A 12,079-nucleotide genomic window follows, 5' to 3' on the forward strand; every position below is an offset into this window, starting at 1 on the left:
CCGCGTTTCACACCAACGAAGTGGGGGAGGGAGAGAGAGAGAGGGAGGGAGGGAGAGCCTCGAGCCACCCGCGTTTCACACCAACGAAGTGGGGGAGGGAGAGAGAGAGGGAGGGAGAGAGAGAGCCTCGAGCCACCCGCGTTTCACACCAACGAAGTGGGGGAGGGAGAGAGAGAGCCTCGAGCCACCCGCGTTTCACACCAACGAAGTGGGGGAAGGAGAGAGAGAGAGGGAGGGAGAGAGAGCCTCGAGCCACCCGCGTTTCACACCAACGAAGTGGGGGAGGGAGAGAGAGAGAGGGAGGGAGGGAGAGCCTCGAGCCACCCGCGTTTCACACCAACGAAGTGGGGGAGGGAGAGAGAGAGGGAGGGAGAGAGAGAGCCTCGAGCCACCCGCGTTTCACACCAACGAAGTGGGGGAGGGAGAGAGAGAGAGGGAGGGAGAGAGAGCCTCGAGCCACCCGCGTTTCACACCAACGAAGTGGGGGAGGGAGAGAGAGAGAGGGAGGGAGGGAGAGCCTCGAGCCACCCGCGTTTCACACCAACGAAGTGGGGGAGGGAGAGAGAGAGGGAGGGAGAGAGAGAGCCTCGAGCCACCCGCGTTTCACACCAACGAAGTGGGGGAGGGAGAGAGAGAGCCTCGAGCCACCCGCGTTTCACACCAACGAAGTGGGGGAAGGAGAGAGAGAGAGGGAGGGAGAGAGAGCCTCGAGCCACCCGCGTTTCACACCAACGAAGTGGGGGAGGGAGAGAGAGAGAGGGAGGGAGGGAGAGCCTCGAGCCACCCGCGTTTCACACCAACGAAGTGGGGGAGGGAGAGAGAGAGGGAGGGAGAGAGAGAGCCTCGAGCCACCCGCGTTTCACACCAACGAAGTGGGGGAGGGAGAGAGAGAGCCTCGAGCCACCCGCGTTTCACACCAACGAAGTGGGGGAGGGAGAGAGAGAGCCTCGAGCCACCCGCGTTTCACACCAACGAAGTGGGGGAGGGAGAGAGAGAGGGAAGGAGAGAGAGAGCCTCGAGCCACCCGCGTTTCACACCAACGAAGTGGGGGAGGGAGAGAGAGAGCCTCGAGCCACCCGCGTTTCACACCAACGAAGTGGGGGAGGGAGAGAGAGAGGGAGGGAGAGAGAGAGCCTCGAGCCACCCGCGTTTCACACCAACGAAGTGGGGGAGGGAGAGAGAGAGGGAGGGAGAGAGAGAGCCTCGAGCCACCCGCGTTTCACACCAACGAAGTGGGGGAGGGAGAGAGAGAGAGGGAGGGAGAGAGAGCCTTGAGCCACCCGCGTTTCACACCAACGAAGTGGGGGAGGGAGAGAGAGAGAGGGAGGGAGGGAGAGCCTCGAGCCACCCGCGTTTCACACCAACGAAGTGGGGGAGGGAGAGAGAGAGGGAGGGAGAGAGAGAGCCTCGAGCCACCCGCGTTTCACACCAACGAAGTGGGGGAGGGAGAGAGAGAGCCTCGAGCCACCCGCGTTTCACACCAACGAAGTGGGGGAGGGAGAGAGAGAGAGCCTCGAGCCACCCGCGTTTCACACCAACGAAGTGGGGGAGGGAGAGAGAGAGGGAGGGAGAGAGAGAGCCTCGAGCCACCCGCGTTTCACACCAACGAAGTGGGGGAGGGAGAGAGAGAGAGAGGGAGGGAGAGAGAGCCTCGAGCCACCCGCGTTTCACACCAACGAAGTGGGGGAGGGAGAGAGAGAGAGGGAGGGAGGGAGAGCCTCGAGCCACCCGCGTTTCACACCAACGAAGTGGGGGAGGGAGAGAGAGAGCCTCGAGCCACCCGCGTTTCACACCAACGAAGTGGGGGAGGGAGAGAGAGAGAGGGAGGGAGAGAGAGCCTCGAGCCACCCGCGTTTCACACCAACGAAGTGGGGGAGGGAGAGAGAGAGAGGGAGGGAGGGAGAGCCTCGAGCCACCCGCGTTTCACACCAACGAAGTGGGGGAGGGAGAGAGAGAGGGAGGGAGAGAGAGAGCCTCGAGCCACCCGCGTTTCACACCAACGAAGTGGGGGAGGGAGAGAGAGAGCCTCGAGCCACCCGCGTTTCACACCAACGAAGTGGGGGAGGGAGAGAGAGAGCCTCGAGCCACCCGCGTTTCACACCAACGAAGTGGGGGAGGGAGAGAGAGAGGGAGGGAGAGAGAGAGCCTCGAGCCACCCGCGTTTCACACCAACGAAGTGGGGGAGGGAGAGAGAGAGCCTCGAGCCACCCGCGTTTCACACCAACGAAGTGGGGGAGGGAGAGAGAGAGCCTCGAGCCACCCGCGTTTCACACCAACGAAGTGGGGGAGGGAGAGAGAGAGGGAGGGAGAGAGAGAGCCTCGAGCCACCCGCGTTTCACACCAACGAAGTGGGGGAGGGAGAGAGAGAGCCTCGAGCCACCCGCGTTTCACACCAACGAAGTGGGGGAGGGAGAGGAGAGGGAGAGAGAGGGAGAGAGAGAGCCTCGAGCCACCCGCGTTTCACACCAACGAAGTGGGGGAGGGAGAGAGAGAGGGAGGGAGAGAGAGAGCCTCGAGCCACCCGCGTTTCACACCAACGAAGTGGGGGAGGGAGAGAGAGAGAGGGAGGGAGAGAGAGCCTCGAGCCACCCGCGTTTCACACCAACGAAGTGGGGGAGGGAGAGAGAGAGAGGGAGGGAGGGAGAGCCTCGAGCCACCCGCGTTTCACACCAACGAAGTGGGGGAGGGAGAGAGAGAGGGAGGGAGAGAGAGAGCCTCGAGCCACCCGCGTTTCACACCAACGAAGTGGGGGAGGGAGAGAGAGAGAGGGAGGGAGAGAGAGCCTCGAGCCACCCGCGTTTCACACCAACGAAGTGGGGGAGGGAGAGAGAGAGAGGGAGGGAGGGAGAGCCTCGAGCCAGCCGCGTTTCACACCAACGAAGTGGGGGAGGGAGAGAGAGAGGGAGGGAGAGAGAGAGCCTCGAGCCACCCGCGTTTCACACCAACGAAGTGGGGGAGGGAGAGAGAGAGCCTCGAGCCACCCGCGTTTCACACCAACGAAGTGGGGGAGGGAGAGAGAGAGAGGGAGGGAGAGAGAGCCTCGAGCCACCCGTGTTTCACACCAACGAAGTGGGGGAGGGAGAGAGAGAGCCTCGAGCCACCCGCGTTTCACACCAACGAAGTGGGGGAGGGAGAGAGAGAGCCTCGAGCCACCCGCGTTTCACACCAACGAAGTGGGGGAGGGAGAGAGAGAGGGAGGGAGAGAGAGAGCCTCGAGCCACCCGCGTTTCACACCAACGAAGTGGGGGAGGGAGAGAGAGCCTCGAGCCACCCGCGTTTCACACCAACGAAGTGGGGGAGGGAGAGAGAGAGGGAGGGAGAGAGAGAGCCTCGAGCCACCCGCGTTTCACACCAACGAAGTGGGGGAGGGAGAGAGAGAGCCTCGAGCCACCCGCGTTTCACACCAACGAAGTGGGGGAGGGAGAGAGAGAGCCTCGAGCCACCCGCGTTTCACACCAACGAAGTGGGGGAGGGAGAGAGAGAGCCTCGAGCCACCCGCGTTTCACACCAACGAAGTGGGGGAGGGAGAGAGAGAGGGAGGGAGAGAGAGAGCCTCGAGCCACCCGCGTTTCACACCAACGAAGTGGGGGAGGGAGAGAGAGAGCCTCGAGCCACCCGCGTTTCACACCAACGAAGTGGGGGAGGGAGAGAGAGAGCCTCGAGCCACCCGCGTTTCACACCAACGAAGTGGGGGAGATAGATAGAGAGGGAGAGAGAGAGAGGGAGGGAGATAGAGAGCCTCGAGCCACCCGCGTTTCACACCAACGAAGTGGGGGAGGGAGAGAGAGAGGGAGGGAGAGAGAGAGCCTCGAGCCACCCGCGTTTCACACCAACGAAGTGGGGGAGGAGAGAGAGAGAGGGAGGGAGAGAGAGCCTCGAGCCACCCGCGTTTCACACCAACGAAGTGGGGGAGGGAGAGAGAGAGAGGGAGGGAGCGAGAGCCTCGAGCCACCCGCGTTTCACACCAACGAAGTGGGGGAGAGGAGAGAGAGTTTCACACCAACGAAGGGAGGGAGAGAGAGAGCCTCGAGCCACCCGCGTTTCACACCAACGAAGTGGGGGAGGGAGAGAGAGAGAGGGAGGGAGAGAGAGAGCCTCGAGCCACCCGCGTTTCACACCAACGAAGTGGGGGAGGGAGAGAGAGAGGGAGGGAGAGAGAGAGCCTCGAGCCACCCGCGTTTCACACCAACGAAGTGAGAGGAGAGGGAGGGAGAGAGAGAGCCTCGAGCCACCCGCGTTTCACACCAACGAAGTGGGGGAGGGAGAGAGAGAGGGAGGGAGAGAGAGAGCCTCGAGCCACCCGCGTTTCACACCAACGAAGTGGGGGAGGGAGAGAGAGAGCCTCGAGCCACCCGCGTTTCACACCAACGAAGTGGGGGAGGGAGAGAGAGAGCCTCGAGCCACCCGCGTTTCACACCAACGAAGTGGGGGAGGGAGAGAGAGAGCCTCGAGCCACCCGCGTTTCACACCAACGAAGTGGGGGAGGGAGAGAGAGAGGGAGGGAGAGAGAGAGCCTCGAGCCACCCGCGTTTCACACCAACGAAGTGGGGGAGGGAGAGAGAGAGCCTCGAGCCACCCGCGTTTCACACCAACGAAGTGGGGGAGGGAGAGAGAGAGCCTCGAGCCACCCGCGTTTCACACCAACGAAGTGGGGGAGATAGAGAGAGAGGCGAGAGAGAGAGAGGGAGGGAGAGAGAGAGCCTCGAGCCACCCGCGTTTCACACCAACGAAGTGGGGGAGGGAGAGAGAGAGGGAGGGAGAGAGAGAGCCTCGAGCCACCCGCGTTTCACACCAACGAAGTGGGGGAGGAGAGAGAGAGAGGGAGGGAGAGAGAGCCTCGAGCCACCCGCGTTTCACACCAACGAAGTGGGGGAGGGAGAGAGAGAGAGGGAGGGAGGGAGAGCCTCGAGCCACCCGCGTTTCACACCAACGAAGTGGGGGAGGGAGAGAGAGAGCCTCGAGCCACCCGCGTTTCACACCAACGAAGTGGGGGAGGGAGAGAGAGAGAGGGAGGGAGGGAGAGCCTCGAGCCACCCGCGTTTCACACCAACGAAGTGGGGGAGGGAGAGAGAGAGGGAGGGAGAGAGAGAGCCTCGAGCCACCCGCGTTTCACACCAACGAAGTGGGGGAGGGAGAGAGAGAGGGAGGGAGAGAGAGAGCCTCGAGCCACCCGCGTTTCACACCAACGAAGTGGGGGAGGGAGAGAGAGAGGGAGGGAGAGAGAGAGCCTCGAGCCACCCGCGTTTCACACCAACGAAGTGGGAGAGGGAGAGAGAGAGGGAGGGAGAGAGCCTCGAGCCACCCGCGTTTCACACCAACGAAGTGGGGGAGGGAGAGAGAGAGAGGGAGGGAGAGAGAGCCTCGAGCCACCCGCGTTTCACACCAACGAAGTGGGGGAGGGAGAGAGAGAGAGGGAGGGAGGGAGAGCCTCGAGCCACCCGCGTTTCACACCAACGAAGTGGGGGAGGGAGAGAGAGAGGGAGGGAGAGAGAGAGCCTCGAGCCACCCGCGTTTCACACCAACGAAGTGGGGGAGGGAGAGAGAGAGCCTCGAGCCACCCGCGTTTCACACCAACGAAGTGGGGGAGGGGAGAGAGAGAGGGAGGGAGAGAGAGCCTCGAGCCACCCGCGTTTCACACCAACGAAGTGGGGGAGGGAGAGAGAGAGAGGGAGGGAGGGAGAGCCTCGAGCCACCCGCGTTTCACACCAACGAAGTGGGGGAGGGAGAGAGAGAGGGAGGGAGAGAGAGAGCCTCGAGCCACCCGCGTTTCACACCAACGAAGTGGGGGAGGGAGAGAGAGAGCCTCGAGCCACCCGCGTTTCACACCAACGAAGTGGGGGAGGGAGAGAGAGAGCCTCGAGCCACCCGCGTTTCACACCAACGAAGTGGGGGAGGGAGAGAGAGAGGGAGGGAGAGAGAGAGCCTCGAGCCACCCGCGTTTCACACCAACGAAGTGGGGGAGGGAGAGAGAGAGCCTCGAGCCACCCGCGTTTCACACCAACGAAGTGGGGGAGGGAGAGAGAGAGCCTCGAGCCACCCGCGTTTCACACCAACGAAGTGGGGGAGGGAGAGAGAGAGGGAGGGAGAGAGAGAGCCTCGAGCCACCCGCGTTTCACACCAACAAAGTGGGGGAGGGAGAGAGAGAGCCTCGAGCCACCCGCGTTTCACACCAACGAAGTGGGGGAGGGAGAGAGAGAGGGAGGGAGAGAGAGAGCCTCGAGCCACCCGCGTTTCACACCAACGAAGTGGGGGAGGGAGAGAGAGAGGGAGGGAGAGAGAGAGCCTCGAGCCACCCGCGTTTCACACCAACGAAGTGGGGGAGGGAGAGAGAGAGAGGGAGGGAGAGAGAGCCTCGAGCCACCCGCGTTTCACACCAACGAAGTGGGGGAGGGAGAGAGAGAGAGGGAGGGAGGGAGAGCCTCGAGCCACCCGCGTTTCACACCAACGAAGTGGGGGAGGGAGAGAGAGAGGGAGGGAGAGAGAGAGCCTCGAGCCACCCGCGTTTCATACCAACGAAGTGGGGGAGGGAGAGAGAGAGCCTCGAGCCACCCGCGTTTCACACCAACGAAGTGGGGGAGGGAGAGAGAGAGAGGGAGGGAGAGAGAGCCTCGAGCCACCCGCGTTTCACACCAACGAAGTGGGGGAGGGAGAGAGAGAGAGGGGGGGAGGGAGAGAGAGAGAGGGAGGGAGGGAGAGCCTCGAGCCACCCGCGTTTCACACCAACGAAGTGGGGGAGGGAGAGAGAGAGGGAGGGAGAGAGAGAGCCTCGAGCCACCCGCGTTTCACACCAACGAAGTGGGGGAGGGAGAGAGAGAGAGGGGGGAGGGAGAGAGAGAGAGGGAGGGAGGGAGAGCCTCGAGCCACCCGCGTTTCACACCAACGAAGTGGGGGAGGGAGAGAGAGAGCCTCGAGCCACCCGCGTTTCACACCAACGAAGTGGGGGAGGGAGAGAGAGAGCCTCGAGCCACCCGCGTTTCACACCAACGAAGTGGGGGAGGGAGAGAGAGAGGGAGGGAGAGAGAGAGCCCCGAGCCACCCGCGTTTCACACCAACGAAGTGGGGGAGGGAGAGAGAGAGCCTCGAGCCACCCGCGTTTCACACCAACGAAGTGGGGGAGGGAGAGAGAGAGCCTCGAGCCACCCGCGTTTCACACCAACGAAGTGGGGGAGATAGATAGAGAGGGAGAGAGAGAGAGGGAGGGAGAGAGAGAGCCTCGAGCCACCCGCGTTTCACACCAACGAAGTGGGGGAGGGAGAGAGAGAGGGAGGGAGAGAGAGAGCCTCGAGCCACCCGCGTTTCACACCAACGAAGTGGGGGAGGGAGAGAGAGAGGGAGGGAGAGAGAGAGCCTCGAGCCACCCGCGTTTCACACCAACGAAGTGGGGGAGGGAGAGAGAGGGAGAGAGAGAGCCTCGAGCCACCCGCGTTTCACACCAACGAAGTGGGGGAGGGAGAGAGAGAGGGAGGGAGAGAGAGAGCCTCGAGCCACCCGCGTTTCACACCAACGAAGTGGGGGAGGGAGAGAGAGAGGGAGGGAGAGAGAGAGCCTCGAGCCACCCGCGTTTCACACCAACGAAGTGGGGGAGGGAGAGAGAGAGGGAGGGAGAGAGAGAGGGATGGAGAGAGAGAGCCTCGAGCCACCCGCGTTTCACACCAACGAAGTGGGGGAGGGAGAGAGAGAGCCTCGAGCCACCCGCGTTTCACACCAACGAAGTGGGGGGGGGAGAGAGAGAGCCTCGAGCCACCCGCGTTTCACACCAACGAAGTGGGGGAGGGAGAGAGAGAGGGAGGGAGAGAGAGAGCCTCGAGCCACCCGCGTTTCACACCAACGAAGTGGGGGAGGGAGAGAGAGAGCCTCGAGCCACCCGCTTTTCACACCAACGAAGTGGGGGAGGGAGAGAGAGAGCCTCGAGCCACCCGCGTTTCACACCAACGAAGTGGGGGAGGGAGAGAGAGAGGGAGGGAGAGAGAGAGCCTCGAGCCACCCGCGTTTCACACCAACGAAGTGGGGGAGGGAGAGAGAGAGCCTCGAGCCACCCGCGTTTCACACCAACGAAGTGGGGGAGGGAGAGAGAGAGCCTCGAGCCACCCGCGTTTCACACCAACGAAGTGGGGGAGATAGATAGAGAGGGAGAGAGAGAGAGGGAGGGAGAGAGAGAGCCTTGAGCCACCCGCGTTTCACACCAACGAAGTGGGGGAGGGAGAGAGAGAGGGAGGGAGAGAGAGAGCCTCGAGCCACCCGCGTTTCACACCAACGAAGTGGGGGAGGGAGAGAGAGAGGGAGGGAGAGAGAGAGCCTCGAGCCACCCGCGTTTCACACCAACGAAGTGGGGGAGGGAGAGAGAGGGAGAGAGAGAGCCTCGAGCCACCCGCGTTTCACACCAACGAAGTGGGGGAGGGAGAGAGAGAGGGAGGGAGAGAGAGAGCCTCGAGCCACCCGCGTTTCACACCAACGAAGTGGGGGAGGGAGAGAGAGAGGGAGGGAGAGAGAGAGCCTCGAGCCACCCGCGTTTCACACCAACAAAGTGGGGGAGGGAGAGAGAGAGGGAGGGAGAGAGAGAGCCTCGAGCCACCCGCGTTTCACACCAACGAAGTGGGGGAGGGAGAGAGAGAGGGAGGGAGAGAGAGAGCCTCGAGCCACCCGCGTTTCACACCAACGAAGTGGGGGAGGGAGAGAGAGAGGGAGGGAGAGAGAGAGCCTCGAGCCACCCGCGTTTCACACCAACGAAGTGGGGGAGGGAGAGAGGGAGGGAGAGAGAGAGCCTCGAGCCACCCGCGTTTCACACCAACGAAGTGGGGGAGGGAGAGAGAGAGGGAGGGAGAGAGAGAGCCTCGAGCCACCCGCGTTTCACACCAACGAAGTGGGGGAGATAGATAGAGAGGGAGAGGGAGAGAGGGAGGGAGAGAGAGAGCCTCGAGCCACCCGCGTTTCACACCAACGAAGTGGGGGAGATAGATAGAGAGGGAGAGGGAGAGAGGGAGGGAGAGAGAGAGCCTCGAGCCACCCGCGTTTCACACCAACGAAGTGGGGGAGATAGATAGAGAGGGAGAGAGAGAGAGGGAGGGAGAGAGAGAGCCTCGAGCCACCCGCGTTTCACACCAACGAAGTGGGGAAGATAGATAGAGAGGGAGAGAGAGAGAGGGAGGGAGAGAGAGATATAGAGAAAGGGAGCACACTAGCTCCTTCACCCCCCCCCCCCCCCCCCCCCCCCCCCCCCCCCCCCCATGATGCCTAGCTCTCAGCTCTCCAGCGGCAACTGAAAATCAAACAATTAGCAGGAGGGAAATAAAGGTCCTGCTTCACCCTCTGGCTCTTGTAAACATGGTAACAGTGTTTGGAGAATGCTGCCTCCCTCCCTCCCTCCCTCCCTGCCTCCCTCCCTCCCTCACTCACTCCCTTCCTGCCTGCCTCTATCCCTGCCTGCCTGCCTGCCTCCCTCCCTGCCTGCCGTTGTCATCATGGCCAAGCACTGTGTTCCTGCTGGAGCTGGCACCCCTAACAACAGCAATGTTCAGAGTCAATAATCAACAACCAAACAGAGCTCGTCCTTACTAAACAACAACCTAATAGATCTCCTCATTAAACAACCTAATAGATCTCCTCATTAAACAACAACCTAATTGATCTCCTCATTAAACAACAACCTAATTGATCTCCTCATTAAACAACAACCTAATAGATCTCCTCATTAAACAACAACCTAATAGATCTCCTCATTAAACAACAGCCTAATAGATCTCCTCATTAAACCACAGCAACACAACAAATCTCCTCATTAAACAACAACCTAATAGATCTCCTCATTAAACAACAACCTAATTGATCTCCTCATTAAACAACAACCTAATAGATCTCCTCATTAAACAACAACCTAATAGATCTCCTCATTAAACAACAGCCTAATAGATCTCCTCATTAAACCACAGCAACACAACAAATCTCCTCATTAAACAACAACCTAACATATATCCTCATTAAACAACAGCATCAAAGCAATTTCCTACAAAGCAAGAGAGTTAATGTAGGCTGATGACGCTACAATATATAGCTCAGCGTCCTAATGTAATGAGCTAACAGATGTACTGAGCATTGAACTAAGAAGGGTGTCTGAGTGGGTTGAACAAATTGGTGTTGAACATATCTAAAACTAAATGTATTGTATTTGGTTGAAGATATATGCTTGCTGATGATCCCCAATTGAATTTGTCGATGCATAGAACACATGTAGAGCAAGTGAAAAAAAACCCACCAAACTAGACAGGTAAATTCAGGGCATATAAGAGTAGAGTTGAATGGAACTCTTTACCAATCCATATTTCTAGCTGAATGGAACTCTTTACCAATCCATATTTCTAGCTGAATGGAACTCTTTACCAATCCATATTTCTAGCTGAATGGAACTCTTTACCAATCCATATTTCTCAGCTGAATGGAACTCTTTACCAATCCATATCTCTCAGCTGAATGGAACTCTTTACCAATCCATATTTCTAGTTGAATGGAACTCTTTACCAATCCATATTTCTAGTTGAATGGAACTCTTTACCAATCCATATTTCTAGCTGAATGGAACTCTTTACCAATCCATATTTCTAGCTGAATGGAACTCTTTACCAATCCATATTTCTCAGCTGAATGGAACTCTTTACCAATCCATATTTCTAGCTGAATGGAACTCTTTACCAATCCATATCTCTCAGTTGAATGGAACTCTTTACCAATCCATATCATTTGACTGGACAGGAAATAGAAAGAACATCTAATGTGATAGACCATATAACTGGACAGGAAATAGAAAGAACATCTAATGTGATAGACCATATAACTGGACAGGAAATAGACAGAACATCTAATGTGACAGACCATTTGACTGGACAGGAAATAGAAAGAACATCTAATGTGACAGACCATTTGACTGGACAGGAAATAGAAAGAACATCTAATGTGATAGACCATATAACTGGACAGGAAATAGAAAGAACATCTAATGTGACAGACCATATAACTGGACAGGAAATAGACAGAACATCTAATGTGATAGACCATTTGACTGGACAGGAAATAGAAAGAACATCTAATGCAATAGACCATTTGACTGGACAGGAAATAGAAAGAACATCTAATGCAATAGACCATTTGACTGGACAGGAAATAGAAAGAACATCTAATGTGACAGACCATTTGACTGGACAGGAAATAGAAAGAACATCTAATGTGACAGACCATATAACTGGACAGGAAATAGAAAGAACATCTAATGCAATAGACCATTTGACTGGACAGGAAATAGAAAGAACATCTAATGCAATAGACCATTTGACTGGACAGGAAATAGAAAGAACATCTAATGCAATAGACCATTTGACTGGACAGGAAATAGAAAGAACATCTAATGCAATAGACCATTTGACTGGACAGGAAATAGAAAGAACATCTAATGCAATAGACCATATAACTGGACAGGAAATAGACAGAACATCTAATGTGACAGACCATATAACTGGACAGGAAATAGACAGAACATCTAATGCAATAGACCATTTGACTGGACAGGAAATAGAAAGAACATCTAATGTGACAGACCATATAACTGGACAGGAAATAGACAGAACATCTAATGTGATAGACCATATGACCGGACAGGAAATAGAAAGCATCAACTGAAATGTTAAATATGTTTCCTGTCAGGTATTTTAATTGTCTGTATTGTCTACATGTTTGCAAATTCTTAATATGTAATTGTTTGTAATGTGTTATTAATTGTTGTGGGACCCCTGGAGGATTAACTAGCGTTACGGCGTTAGCTAATATTAATTCACAACAAAATAGAAATCAAAGGTAGTTTGCTCCCAGTTAAATCAGTGAGTTAGTATCCTATATTTAATTCATACAATTTTAATTCTGATCAGAATATTGATGAAATTGTGTGGTAATTTTTTGACCTCTTTACAAAGCAGTGTATTCAAACATCAAAACAAGATTTAACACCTATGTCGAGAACATCATCTCAACAAAATGAAACAGGACCCATTTCCTGATGCAAAGTTTAGTCCTTACGAGCATTCGCTTATTCACCAAC

Source organism: Oncorhynchus clarkii, chromosome 11 (genome assembly GCF_045791955.1).
Source record: "Oncorhynchus clarkii lewisi isolate Uvic-CL-2024 chromosome 11, UVic_Ocla_1.0, whole genome shotgun sequence".
Lineage (NCBI taxonomy): Eukaryota > Metazoa > Chordata > Actinopteri > Salmoniformes > Salmonidae > Oncorhynchus > Oncorhynchus clarkii.